Consider the following 14841-nt stretch of genomic DNA (forward strand, 5'->3'; position numbering starts at 1 on the left):
CTGAAAGTTTCCTTTTTTATGCATTCTTGGCACTTTCTCAAAGCAATCACCACATCCCTGTAATGTTACCTGGTTTGTTACTAGCCTTAGCATAAAAGGCTGTGAAATGCCATTCTTCTACTTTTTTGGAATACTATCAAAGGCTGAAGTACTTCAGCAATCAATGCGTATGTTTCTGTTCTTCAAAACTACTCTTTTCTTTCTAGGCAAATTTCATATACACGCAGGGCAAAAATCTTTAAAAGTATGGTGAAATGTTTCCAGAAAATTGGGGATCATCGTTGTAACAAGTTTTTTTTTTTTCTCCCCCCCCCCCCCACCTTCTGGTATTACTCATCCCCTACCTCATTTTTCTACTCTGTTTACATGTGGTGTATATGATAAACTCCCAAAATACTGAGTCCTATTGAATGTCGTCATCTAGTTATCCCAAAACAGGATTGCAAGCAGGTCTAAGAACCCAGTAGTTCTGTTGTTGGCTTGATGCAGGCTTCCTCTGCTGCCTTATAGAAGTCAGGTAAGTTCACTATAATCTTATTTGTAAAATGAGACCAGAAAACACACTTTATTGACAGGATATAACTAAGAAAATAAAGTATAATTGATAAAATTTGTTGCATATTAAGTGCTGTATTGAGAGAACATGGATGTCTGTAAGCTCTACATCACCCAGTCATAAAAGGAGATGAGGTTGGTCAATAGGACTTGCCTTTCATGAATCCATGCTGACTGGGTTGTCCCACATATGCTGTGTGATTGCACTCAAGATGACCTGTTCCACCACCTTTCCTGGCACCGAGGCCAGGCTGACAGGCCTGTAGTTCCCCTTATGACCCTTCTCATAGATGGGCATCACATTAGCAAGTCTACAGTCATCCAGGACCTCTCCCAATGACCATGAACGCTGATAGTTGATGGAAAGCGGTCAAGCAGTCACACCCGCCAACTCCCTCAGCATCCTTGGGTGTATCAGGAAAGCCTGTTAATGTAGTCTACCTAGACTTCAGCAAGGCCTTTGACATGGTCTCCCATGGTATTTTCCTGGAGAAGCTGGCAGCCCATGGCTTGGACGGGCATACTCTTCGCTGGGTTAAAAACTGGCTGGACAGCTGGGCCCAGAGGCTGATGGTGAATGGAGTGAAATTGAGCTGGCGACCGGTCACCAGTGGTGTTCCCCAGCAGTTGGTGGTGGGGCCCATCCTCTTCAGTATCTTTATTGATGACTTGGATGAGGGAATAGAGCGCACTCTCAGTAAGTCTGCAGATTACACCAAGCTGGGGGGAAGTGTCAATCTCCTGGAGGGTAGGAAGGCCCTGCAGAGGGACCTGGACTGGATGGGTCGATGGGCAGAGGCCGATGGGATGAGCTTCAACATGGCTCAGTGTCGGGTCCTGCACTTTAGCCACAACAACCCCATGCAGTGCTACTGGCTTGGCGCAGAGTGGCTGGAAAGCTGTGCAGAGGAAAAGGATCTGGGTGTGCTGACTGATGCTCGCCTGAACGTGAGCCGGCAGTGTGCCCACGTGGCCAAGAAGGCCAATGGCATCCTGGCTTGTATCAGGAGTAGCATAGCCAACAGGACCAGGAGGTGATCGTCCCCCTAATACTTTGCTCTGGTGAGGCCACACCTTGAGTGCTGTGTTCAGTTTTGGGCCCTTCACTACAAGAAGGACATCGAGGCCCTGGAGCGTGTCCAGAGAAGGGCTATGAAGCTGGTGAAGGGCCTGGAACACAAGTCCTGTGAGGAGTGGCTAAGGGAACTGGGGTTGTTTAGTCTGGAGAAGAGGAGGCTCAGGGGAGACTTTATTCTCTCTTCAACTACCTGAAAGGAAGTTGTGAGGAGCTGGGGATCGGCCTCTTCTCGCAGGTAACTAGTGGTAGTAGAACAAGAGGGAATGGCCTCAAGTTATGCCAAGGGAGGTTCAGGCTGGAAATCAGAAGACATTTCTTCTCAGAAAAAGCAGTCGGGCATTGGAATGGGTTGCTCGGGGAGGTGGTGGAGTCACCATCTCTGGGGGTGTTCAAGGAAAGGTTGGACTTGGTGGTTATGGATGTGGTTTATTGGGTGACATTGGTAGTACGGTGATGGTTAGACCAGATGATCTTCAAGGCCTTTTCCAACCTTTATGATTTTATAAATAGGTGTAGCAAACACTTGGAACCCTACTACTGAGACTTCCTGAGCCATAAAACTTGCCAAGAGATGAGACATTGATTTAGTTATTTACCACTTTCAAAGATATTAAGTGTTTAAAACTCTTCCATACTTCTCCCATTTTGTTAAATAAGGGCATTTTCTGTTTTCTAAAGCTTCTTTTTTATTATTTATTTATTTATTTATTTATTATTAAGTAGTCAGAGATCAGGGTATTACGGAATACCAGTGCTTGATACATTCAGAATTTCCAGTTAAATACGTGTTTCTCGCTTTTCAAGGTGGTCTGCATGTTTGCCCATAGTGGTACGACAGCTATGCAGACACATCCAGAGTTGCGAGGTAGAGCTGCTAGAGGTTTCTTTGAAGTCAACGTGTCTAAACACACCAAAAGGTTACCAGTTCTTGAAGCTACATTTTACCAAAACACACGATATGCTGGATAGAGGTAGCGTTTTAAAAAGAAAACAAAATCTGATCTTTTGGATAGGCTAAGTCAAATAAAATGACTTTAAAATAAACCTCTCTTGACCATTATAATGCCTATTACAGACATATTTATTTTAAGAAAGTTGGATGGAGTTTCTAAAGTTCTTCTTTATCAAACGGTATGGTAGTAAAGTCATCAGTGACTTCTCTATGGCTCAGGAGAGCTAGAATCTTTAAATATGCCCTAAAGTAGTCTGTAGTTATCACATATTAACATTTGTTCTTATTTAATACAAAGTACTTTTAGAACTAAGAATGGCTGCTTGTGTCAGGTAGGTAGAAATCTCCTTCTGAAGGCATAAAACATCAATTTTTAGCAACACAGAGCCATTACATATCAATGTTACAGTGTTTGCATAATGAATATATTATGCAAAATGGCTTCAGGCAAGCGTGATTTTTTTTTTTTTGAGAAGGAATTCCACCTATTGACAAGAATTAAGCATATCTGAAAAAGCAATTTCTTTTTTTTTTAAATGTATATTAAAAATGCTCTTAGATTTGAATGATTTGAAGATTAGAATGAGTGATTGAGGAGATGGATCAGCAGTTAGACAATGGAGCTGAATTTATTTTTATTTTTAAATGCAGTTCAATATGGATTTGTATCTTCTTCACATAAGGGATGTGTATGTGTCGTAAATATTAAGGTGATACTAAAAATACCATTTTTTCCCCTTGAAATGATTGCACTTGCACTGTTGAATCATTTCAGTGAAGAAACTACCATTGTGTAGTTGTGAATGTATTTTAGAGCATGATCCCATAGACAGTTGAGGGGTTTCTTTCAAGACTACTTTCCAATATAAAAGAAATGTCCTTAAACTGAGAGAAGCAGTTAGTTGAGAAACGTTTTTTTTTGTGCATAACCTTCAGTTTTTATTAAAGCCTCTCTTTTTGCTGCGTTTACAAGCTAAACCAGCTGTGAAAGGTGCAAGCATATAGTTTGTATTCAGCAAAGATCTGTCATTTTGTGCTTACTGCAAGGCAAATGGCTCTGCCAGTTGGGGCTATAATTTATCAAGCTGGCAGAGTGACAATTTTCATTGCTCTTGAAAATTTATCATGGATAGTCATTCTTGAAGGGTTGACTCTTTTGTCTGAGCAGGCTTCTTACATTTAGACTTAGCAAAATGGCAATTATTAATGCCATTAACCCATGAGGCAAAGATCAGTTTTGTCCCTGGAACCTTGAGTATGTCTTCTTGACAAAGAGATTTATCTGCTTCTGCAGCTTCCAGGGTTTGTGGGTTTAAAGAACAGATGTAATATAACAAAACAGTCTCCCTAAAGAACAATAAAAGTCATTTTTATCCCGGCTGTTTTAGCATGAGAACAGGGTAAAGGGGGGTTGAAAAAGGTAAAATATTAAATATTAACAGCTAAAATTATTTTATGTTCTTTGTTTTGACTTCCTCTCTCCTCCTTAGAGGCTTAGAGAGTGACTCATTTTGAGAGGGTTAGTAACATCTCAATAACCGCAAGTCATCAATAAGGCTTTCTTTCATGTTGTATTGTAGACAATAATTCCTCAGGACCAGCAGTGGGTCAATTTAGACACAGTTCTGTGAAGTATCAAGAGGCTCCTTGGAGACGCTCAGCATTCTCAGATCTCATTGATCCGAATGGAAGGAGAAAGCACTGTGTGTCCTGCAGGATCAGGACCATAATAAGGCTTTTCTGGTGGAACAGACCATCCAAAATCTGGTGTCAGAAGGAGAAATGTCTGATGTAATATAACTTGTTAAGAGTACTAGTGTGTACGTATCTGCTTTTGCATTTCCCCATACCAGGCAGAAAAATAAGTAAGCTCTACACACGATTTAAAGGCAGCTTCTTCATCAGTAAAAATGAGTAAATATTGACTTAAACGTTTCCACCATTAGAAAGAAAAATTGAGTTAGAGGTAGCTTAACTCAGAGCAGAAGTTTTTCTACCTCTCAACATTCTATGTACTTTGCTTTATGAAAATTTTACATTAACGTAGACTCAGTAACAATTCTTAGAATACTTTTTCACTGGAGCTGGTGGTTTATTTCTTTACAGAAGTGTTGTATGTGGGGGAAGAAATCGAGCCCTACAGGCCCAACAGGCCAGGAAAACACAGCTCTCTGTTTCTGCCAGTCAAACTGTGGGGAACAACCAGATATTCATTTCCCCAGGCAATTTTTTCAACTTTTTTTTTTCTTCCTGTTGGAAATCCAGTTTCCAAAACTTCTGAACAGCTCTTAACAGGGCATAATTCACAGCGATTCTAATGCAGAGGAGCTGAAGAAGAAACGTGTGCCACTTCCCAGACGCTGGGAGTGCTCCAAAATGGCCAGCCCCTGCCTGGGCAACGGCTTTGGCTGACAGGAAGCCCCTCCTGCCGTTTTCCTTTTCGCCTTTTTAAACTTTTTTTTTTTTTTTCCCCCGTCTTCCTTTTTAAACCCTTCTCCACCAAAGTGTCGCCCCTCTCATACTGAAATCCCCCTTCCCCTGAAGCAACACTATTGTGAGGGTTTTCCCCGCAGTCTCCAGCGCGGGGCGGCTGTGAGGTGACCCGAGTCCACAAAGACGGCGACAAACACCGGCCCGAGCCGGGGTTGGGGACACAGCCGCAGGTACAACCGCTTTCGTTTACAAGAGAACAGAAATGGCATTCCTGAGCCCCCAGCCCCAGCCTGCGGGACGCGGGGCGGGCCGGGGCCGCCGCCGGGGCTGACAGGAGGGCGGGCGGCTGTGAGGCGTTTGGCGGGAACCGGGGGGGCCGGGGGAGGGTCTGTGGAGGTGTGAGGAAAAGCTGAAAGAAAAGTGCTTTTATGCTGTGTAAGAAGGAAGTAAATGTGGTAAAAAAGAATACTGAAGCGTACGGCATAATTGAAGGCAGGTTTTATCTCCTACTAATGACCAAGAGTGGTTAATATTGAAGAAATGAAAACTGAGCATAATACTTAGCTATGGCTGGAAAGTAAGCCCTAAAATAAAAGAAAAAATATATTTTTTTTCATTGAAGGAGAAAAAAATATTTAAAATGCCTGCTGAAGCACAGTATTTCTCCAGCCAGCCCCCTCCCAACCAGCCAAGTACAGTGTCTCCCTCAGTCCTTATGCAGCCAGCTCTTGCTATGGCTTAAGCAACAAGGATGAGTTTTAAGAGAATTTCACAGCAACATAGGCTATTTTCATTCACAAATGTGAGAAGCATGCCTGAGGTGACACAGGAGATTCAGTTACACCACAGATTTTCAGCAGCAGGTGAAGGTGGGTTAGCAGGGCATGGCCACCCGTTCATCACCCATATCACAGCCGCCGTTCATGGCTGCAGTGTGCTTGCCTTTACACCTCCTGATCTTAGGAACCCGCTATGAAATAGCTGCATGTGGTCACAGTGGGGCTGGCTTTTCTCCAAAGAGCGTGAAGACAGCTCTGCAGCAGGTTGAAAGTCCCCAAGGTGGTTTGCCAGGGACACCACTCCAGAAGCAACGTAAACTGGGCCTAGGAGGAGCCCTATGGTGCTATGGCTATTTTGGGTAGCTAAGTGCCTAGTTTGAAAGCTTGATGACTCTTTGATGTGTGAGATGTGCATGGCAGGTTTCTTCACCATAACGAGTTTACAATCTGACCTGATACATGCAGAAAGTTGAGAACAAACAGGCTGAATCTTGTGAATTGACTGTATTTCCATTTGCTTAGATGGATGGGGTCTGTTCTGTCTTTCTATAGGCATTGTGTGGGGGATGTGGGGGCGAGAAAAAGAAAAGAATGCTTACCAAACCTCTCTGCTATTCACACTAGTGATTATTTTTAAGGTTTATTTGAAAATATTGACATTAAAATCACAAACTAATCTGTGTAGTGGGAGAGGAATTCTTTGCGTGCAGTCATACTCGTATAAGAAATGCCATATGGACAGATTTTGCCTGTATTTTAATAACGTTATCATAACTTCCGTTCTGACAGAAAAAGTATTAAGAAATCAATTTACTTTAAAGGAATATCACTTCTAAAACTGTTGTAGTTGATTCTCTTTTCTCTGATGGTAGCAAAGACCTGAAGATAATACGCTAAAGGTAACTTCCATAAAATTGTTATTAAGAAAGAAAATAATGCAGTTCATTCTCTTGGCAAGAAGAATATTTCACTAGTATTTGGCTTCTTTACTGTTTGACGTACAACGTTACACAGCTTGATGCTTTTCAAAGTGATGTAGGAGCCCTAGGTTAATCTGAGCTGTGTATGTCTCCTATTTCACACAAGGCAGCAGCCTTGAAATAATCGCAGAATTCATGCGGTATTTTGCTTGCCCTTAGAGGAAGTATCTGATGGGACACAGAGGCGGGTTATGTGGCACGACAAAACAGGTGCTAGTGTTAAACGCCATCCCAAAGGAACTGATAAAGTTTTAATGTAATAAGAGGGCAAATGCACCTCATTTTTCAGGTTTTTTTTTTGGTCATACTAAAAAACGCATATTTTTCCTCCATTAGATTAATGAAAGCTACTGTTTTTTTAATAGGTGTTCAAAAATGTCTGTTTTAATGTGGTTTTGCTCCCATAAGAATATGGGAGAATATGGCCTGTAAATAAAAACATTGTGTTTTTTAAAGTCTTATGTGTAACCAAATTAATCACAAGCTTGAAATGTATTAATACTCACTGAAAACTAGGGGAGTTACAGCACAGTATGTTTTCATGTCTTTTGTATCAAGAATTTAATCTGTTTAAAAAACAAACAAACTCATAATCCGTCAATCCCAAGAGAAGTCAGCATATTAGCAAACAGGAAATAGAAAAAATAAATATCCAAGGAACAAAACTAAGGTTTCCTTGTGGGATCTGTAGACAGCATTATTATCTGGATGAACTAACAGGTCTCCCTGGACCTGCTAATGCTGCAATCTCTCCTCAGCCAAACAGAAATTGCCCTCTCCTAAATCACTAATGACTTGTCTTGGTTAACTTACAAGGTGTCTTCTCAGTGCCTATCTTCTCCTTCACTTTTGTATCAATGATAGACTGCTTTCTAATATAAAAGTCGTCATGCTGTTCAAACAATATGCGAGCTGTGAATTACTGTGTCACATTTTGGGCATTTTTCAACATCTTTCTTAATTTTGCTTATGAATTGTAACACCTTTTCTAGTACTCAGTCTCCATTGCTCCTTTTCTGTCCCAGACTTCTTTTTCTTTTAGAGGATAATATTTGGAATGTCTGTTGTGTTTTTTCTCCTTTTTGCAATTGCTTTATGTGTACTGCACACAGTTGGTGAGCTCTGCACAAGTTCAGGGGTCTCACAATTCACATGAAAAAAGCTAACGGAGTTTAGCTTCAAATGTCAGCTCATAAAGCAAAACATTGGTAATTAATAGAGCTGAGGCCTGCAAGAAAAGGGAGTTCATAACATCCAAAGGGAATTAATTTATCAGATATGTCTAACCTTGCATTTCTGAGAATGTCATCTGAGGATAATGCTCATCTAAACTAGAATTTGAACAAAAGTTAACAATCAATCGAATTAAGTGGCACAGATTCAAAGAGAAGATTTTATCCTTTGCAGAAGATACGACAGTGTTGCCCTTGATAGTCTTGGGAGAGCTTTCAACATTTATAATGATAAAGACTTGTTAGGAACTCAGAATCTAAATCTGAACTACAGTCTCATGTTTGGCCCTTCTCTGTACAAGGTATTGAAGCACCAAAAGCAGAAGATAGTGAAGAGTTGGGAATAGTTTTGTATTCAGCCTCTATTTCTGTTGTTTAGGTCTGTCCTTATTGAAAGCTGACAAGAGGACAACAGTCTTGGACCTCACGGACTTAGAATAAAACAAGATCCTGTGAGATCTTTCATCAGTAGCAGTGTGATTAATGTTGAGACAAGTTCTGACACTGGGATAGCAGCTGCACCCTATTTGATGCTTTGGGAGCTAGAGCTAAATGTCTGCTTTCCGTCCTGTGTTTGTTTTCTAGAAATAATGATAGGGGTCGTCTGTTTTGATGAACCAAAATGATCAACCTGTTCAGGTTTTTGTTGTTGCCAAAAAAAGCAAAACAAAACAAACTTTTATATTAATTTTGATTATGGGTTCTCATAAAGCTATAAAGCCTAATATTTACAAGGCATGCTTTTTCACACACAGGACAGCAAATGTCAGATTGACTTAAGGTTTGTTCTTTACTAAATTTCCTTTAGGCTCTCCTTTAAGTCAGATAGATGTGAGTTGCTTCAAATGGTATTAAATCTTCATAAATCATATTCCATCATTTTTTCTTCAAAAGCATCATGCTCCCACTTGTCAATGGGAAATTCCCACTTTTGAGATAGACTTTAACCTCAAGAGAGCACTACCGTTTAACAGGAAAAAGCGCAGGGGGTGCAACATGCAATGCACAGGAGTGAACACTGGGAGTTTCGAATACTTAGGTTTTTGCGCAAAGTATATTACTGGTATTTACATCTCTTTAAATAATCATGAGAGTATTTGCTAATATCTTTGATTTGATAGAATACCCCGGGTATTTTTTCTAGTTAGCTAGCCATTTCTAGGTATGTTGACCATACATTGTCCCTAACCCACTGTTGCTGGCTTGGAAAACCAATCAAGTGATTTACAACTTGTCATTGTCTTCTGTGGTTGTGGTTAGATTGGAGTTACTGAGCTCTTTATTGTGTCAGCTATCACATGTATGCGATAGTGATACTGTAGCTGTTGTCATAGCCTCATAGCCTTCTTTTCCTTCTATCTTAATATCTTGCAGAATTTGCAAAGGCTGTAGTTTATTTCACTATCTAGAAACACGCTGTTTGGTATGTTGCTTTTGAAGTAGATGCATGTATTCATTGCAGACAAGTACTGATCACTAGTGATGCTGTATGGTATATTAGGTACTGGAGCATTAACTCTGAATATACAAAGTGATTTAGAAAACAACAAAAACAACAAACCCATGTAATAATGGTAAGCAAATGAATGATTTCAGAATCCTTGTTGTGGGAGTGAATATAATATAATTTCAGTATTTGAAAAGAAGGTGCTTGAGAGACTCTCAATCATTATGGGCAGAAGTGCCAATCTGAAGAAAATGCCAGGGGATGACTAGGTTATGCCAATGGCCTTGAGGCATTTGAACGTCAAAGGAGGGAAGGAAGGTTAGAAATAATTCACTTCAGTGTTTGTGCATTTGCATCCCCTTGTTAAAATGCAGATAGTGATGCCTTCCTATTTTACAGTAGGTTTTTTTTGTTTGTTTGTTTATTTATTAAAGAAGCTATGACTTGCAATGATAATGAAGTTCTCTGATCACAAAACACTAATATGTATCAAAATGTTAGGTGAAATTCAGGCACCTGAATTGTCAGTTTTTGTTTGTTTGTTTGTTTGTTTGTTTGTTTTACCCAGTTTGGCCAACATTTCACTCACACTTTATTAAAAAGAAGGTAGTTTGAGAAGAATTTGGGAAGAAACAGAGTATAACAGCTAATCGCGTTATCATGGAGTCGTAGAATGGCTTAGGTTGGAACGGACCTTAAAGATTAAACCTATATATAAAATAATCCTCTGTTTTCCAAATGAGAAAGGAAGCTTCAGATCAGATTGATTCAGATTGATTCACAGGTATTTCAACTACTCTGTTCAGCTCAGTAAATTTCACAGGAAATTTGATAGAACTGCATCCATCAATTATTAATAAAAAGCATAGAACCTTATTCTTTAAAATGTAGATCTTGTTTATCTTCTTCCTGTTGAGATTGCAGAGAATCACATGTTGAGCCAAGTGGAAAAGGTTACTCTTCTTTTTTTCTAGAAAGTTCTTCAGTAGTTATTAATTGGCAAAATTATAAGGGCATTAGTGCCTAAGTATTTGAACTAAATTATGTTGTGGAAATTGCAAAGTTCATTTGGCAATGGATTTTCAGTCTTGCAGAAATTCAATAAATACCTTTACATGTAATGTTTTTAAAAAGCGGGATATTTTTAAGATATTGTATGGCTTTTTCTTTGAAGTTTACGGACATACAGTTTTAATGAACACATCAATTAACTCTGGATATGTAAAGTGATTTGAAAGGGAACAACAAAACAAAACCACGTACTAATGGTCAGCAAATGAAATACTAATTTCATAAATTAAAATGAAGATGCTCTGTGGACTTATCCAGCACTCATTAAATTTAGGATAATTCCTCTGTAGTCTTTAGAGAGTGTTCAAGATGATTGCTATTTCTCAGATGACCATTTTGATTAACAAAGAAAAAAATTAAGTTCAGTGTTTAGACAGTTACTGCAAAGGGATTTCAGCTACTAATGTCTGTGACTGGGTTGGCTGGGTTGGATAAATAAAAGGGGTTTTAATTTTTTCTGTTTTTTTTTTTTTTCCTCAGCTACTTGATACCCTTGGGGGCTGGATATAAAATAGGATTAGGTGAAAAGCAGAGGGCAGAATTATAAACTTTAACAGCACCACTTAGTTGCAACTCAACATGCTGCATTTCCTTCTTGCTTAACATCTCCCCATGTAGAGTTGTCTCCAGGCTAATGATCTAATTATATAAATTAGATAAAGACTATTATTTGACAACCCTTAATACTAATAGCAGTCTTTTAAAAGAAAAGTGCCAGTCTGTTCAGCTCTTCAAAAGATGGATACTACTCTTTGGCTATTGCAGCTATTGCCACGCAGACAGAAACATCCCAATGCAGCTCTAGATAATATATCTAAGGGCAAATTTAAGATTTATTCCTATACGAAATTAAGTGACTCTTCTGGTAAGAGAAAGCTCTCATCCCTGAAGCTTTTACTCCTGTTTGAAGGGTCTGTGCTCTCTTGTGTGTTGCATAGTTTGTCTTTGCACCTAACGCAGGGTTATGGGCTCATCCCAGAGGGCTAGAAATCGCAGTGCTAAAACTCTTACTAGATCTGGGTCTAGAAGCCAACCGTAACTAACATTATTAAATGCACTATACTCAGTGAGCCTTTTAAAGAGAGATGTATAGATGTTTCTGTTCAGCTTTAATCAAATGACCTCTTAGGTTCCATAATGAAGGGTCTGAAGAGCTGAGTGTGCTTTGTAATGGATTATTCCAATTTTGCTCGTTAATGGAGATATCTTTATTTAACTTTTCTCATTGACTAGTCACATTTACCATGAAAAATCTCGATCATTATCTAGCAGGCCAGTCCCAAAGCCAAATAAATATTGTGGTTCAATTTTGTTTGTGGCTGTATTCACGTAGAAGAGACTCTGCTTGGATTGAGTGTCTGATCTGAGAAGCAGCACAGTTCCCCGTGTGTTTGGAACCCAAAGCAAACAGTGAAAAAATAACAGCTAATCACCTTATGGTTTTCTTAGCTGTGCTGGAAAAAGAAGGGCTGTGATTATAGCCCCAGTTACAGTGAATTGCAGTAGTAAATCCCGCTTGATTGCTGTGCCATCATGTCTGCCGGTAGGCTAGCTTTGTGTGACCATCTCAACACATGTATTCCCTCCAGTTAGTTGTAAAAATAAGACAGTACAGGTCAGTGCAGGAAGAGGTGTCTTCATGGAAGGGTTACAGTCCTGCTTTCAGGAATAATTGAAAAAGGCATTTGAAACTGGAATAATTCATGAAGAGAAGGTGATAGAATAGTTCCTTCATTTTAATTGGTAGAAAAAAGCTGTATCTCAACAACTTGTAATTTTGAATATTTGGGCCAGCATTGTTTTTTCTTCCTTTCTCCAGCCCTTTCCACTGAATACTGTGCATCAGTTTGTATGTTGTCAGCAGGCAGGTGACACTCCTTCAATATATAGCATGGAAAGACTTGAATATTTTTTAACCTGATTAAGATTTGGGGTTTGAAACATTTGTGCTATTATTCCTGAGAGCAGAGCAGTGACATACTACTCAGTTTGACTGCAGGTATTGTCTGGCACAAGCAATTTAACTAGACTTCATTTTTAGTCAAAACTCAAAAGACATACTTTTCTGTTGGATCGATAGTTATACATTTAATATTTTGGGGGTTATGCTGAGTTGGCTCCAATTTACTTGATTAGCATGAGAACTTACAATTTATGACAAGGTGAAAACAGGTTTGGCAAACTAAACTGTTCCTGTTAAGTGCACTACGTGCTGCCTCCTCTCCTTTAGTTTCATGCCTGGGCATGCTTTCTCCTTGAGAATGTCAGTACTGTTGCATGAACACGTAAGCTGTGATAAGAGATGTGCTTTCTGTTGATGAATCATAGCCATGACCAGCCACCCCTGCTAAATGTTGCTGGGGTTACTGCCCGGCCACAACAGGGCGTTATTACCTCCAGGTACCCACCACTTCTCGGTGGCAGCTACCTCCCCAAAAAAGGCTGCAAAACAAGTAATGTGTCTCAAATGTTGCTCTCAGACCTGATATTCTAAAAAATCACCTATACCAGCACTTGAGGCTGCTGTGCCAGACTGTGACTTAGGGCCTCCTGGGCTGTGCGCAGGCAACCTGTTCTGCTGTCCTGCATGAATGTCAAGGGGGTTGCTGGTTAGCCCACAGAAACAGCAGATATATGAGCTATCAGCAAGGTAAAAATACCATTTGATATGACTTGCTGATACTAAGAAGCACTATTGGAATTTTTATTAAGGCTATAAACAAGTAGGAAATAAATGAACATGAAGTAGAGTAATATCTTGATCAGATGCATATTACAGAAGTTTTTGAGAAAGTTGGCTATGTGTTAATGGAATGCAAAATAAAGCAAATCATTTGATATAAATATTTGTTATAAATTATTCAGTGCAGTCTCCTCATTATAATTTATAGGCCCAACGCTTGCTTCGAGTAAAATAAGTCATTGCACGATCTGCTGTTTTCTTGTTAGAACAAATCGGGCTTGGTGATGCAGTTCTGTTCTAACCATGTCTTGTCACGCCAGGAGGTAGTGCTGAATCAGTCAGACGTTTTGAGGCCGTTGTACTGGGATGTTTTCCTTTTAATGTGTTCTCCTGAAAGACTTTGAAACCTGAGTGTTTCATGAGATAGGAAGAATGACTCCTTTATTAGAGACACCACAAAATGACCAGTTAGGAAAGCGAGGGGGTGTGAATTGTTATCTCCATAACTTTGCAGGCAAGTCCTTTGTTCCAGGTTTGAGTTCAGTAAACTTGATGACTTCCTGAGTTGTCGCAAACTGCTTCATCCCTTCTAGCCTTCAGAAAGGCTTTCCGTCACCTCTGAGGTTTGAGTGCTCCTTGCAGGCTTCCTGCCCCTGCTGTGACCATCTCTCATGTCTGTGCCATCCTGTATGGAAGTCTGTGGCTCAGTCTCCCTCAGGTTTATCAGATGTTGCTCAGGACAATCACCACGTCTTTCCAGGGAACTGCCCTGACCCAGTCGTGCTTAAAGAAATGTGTCATGCAAACTGAAAGCAAGCAAAATCAACTAGAGTCCGTCACAGTCTGGCACAATTTCACTTTTATTATATTGCCAATAAAACCGATGCTTTCTTTATCCTACTTGGAGTTAAAAATGAAAATTGCGGGTAGAAGCGGTAACAGCTTGTCAGAAAGTATGTGATAGTTTGATATTTCTCAGCGTGCCAGGTTTCAGAAGAGGTCTTGGGGTAGATCAAATGGTTCCCTCTTTCTCAAAGAGATTTTGAAAAAAATAAAATTTCTGTCCTTCAGATCTTTTTCCGAAGTTGCTCCCTATTATTTCCATCTTCCTAACAAATTTTAATCTCTTTCAAGGTATTCACCCCATTTGTTCTCCCCTAGGATACTGAAACATTCCCTCTCAATTTGATGTGAGGAAGTACCTAAATCACAAGCTATTGCAAGCATGCCAAGTCTAATTTAATTTTTGTTCTGTTTAATTTATTAATTCCCAAGATGGAAAATGTAATACAAAGAACCAGCCAGGGCTGCAGTTAAGTAATAGAGAACCAGAACTGAAAGAAAAACAGTATGAGCTATTCTTTTACTGTGATGAGACAAATCATTTCATCTATTTTCTGACATGAAAGACAAGAAAGGAATAGGTGAGTCTAACAAATAACAAAGAGGAGAAAGAGCAGAATGGAGTGAAAAAATTTCCAAATGTCAGAAGAAATTAAATAGTGAACCTTAAAGGAAGCAGCACCCATTTTGCTCAGTGGAGCCTTCTCAAAGTTGTCACGTTGGGAAGAATGGAAAAGCTCAGAAATGCATTTTAAACCTGTTTGTATTAGAGGTTTGGGTTTCTTAAA

General features: G+C 39.7%; 1 protein-coding gene across 1 annotated transcript in view; it reads left to right on the forward strand.

The window, feature by feature from the left end:
- The first annotated feature begins 420 nt into the window (after positions 1-420).
- Positions 421-14841, forward strand: part of TENM1 (teneurin transmembrane protein 1) — an 854834-nt gene continuing 840413 nt past the window's right edge. The window contains exon 1 of the mRNA XM_080553265.1: positions 421-5248. The gene's annotated coding sequence lies outside the window, so the exon portion shown is untranslated. The remainder of the gene's footprint in view (positions 5249-14841) is intronic.

This window comes from Anser brachyrhynchus (assembly GCF_964034855.1).
Source record: "Anser brachyrhynchus genome assembly, chromosome: 13".
In the NCBI taxonomy this organism is placed as follows: Eukaryota; Metazoa; Chordata; class Aves; order Anseriformes; family Anatidae; genus Anser; species Anser brachyrhynchus.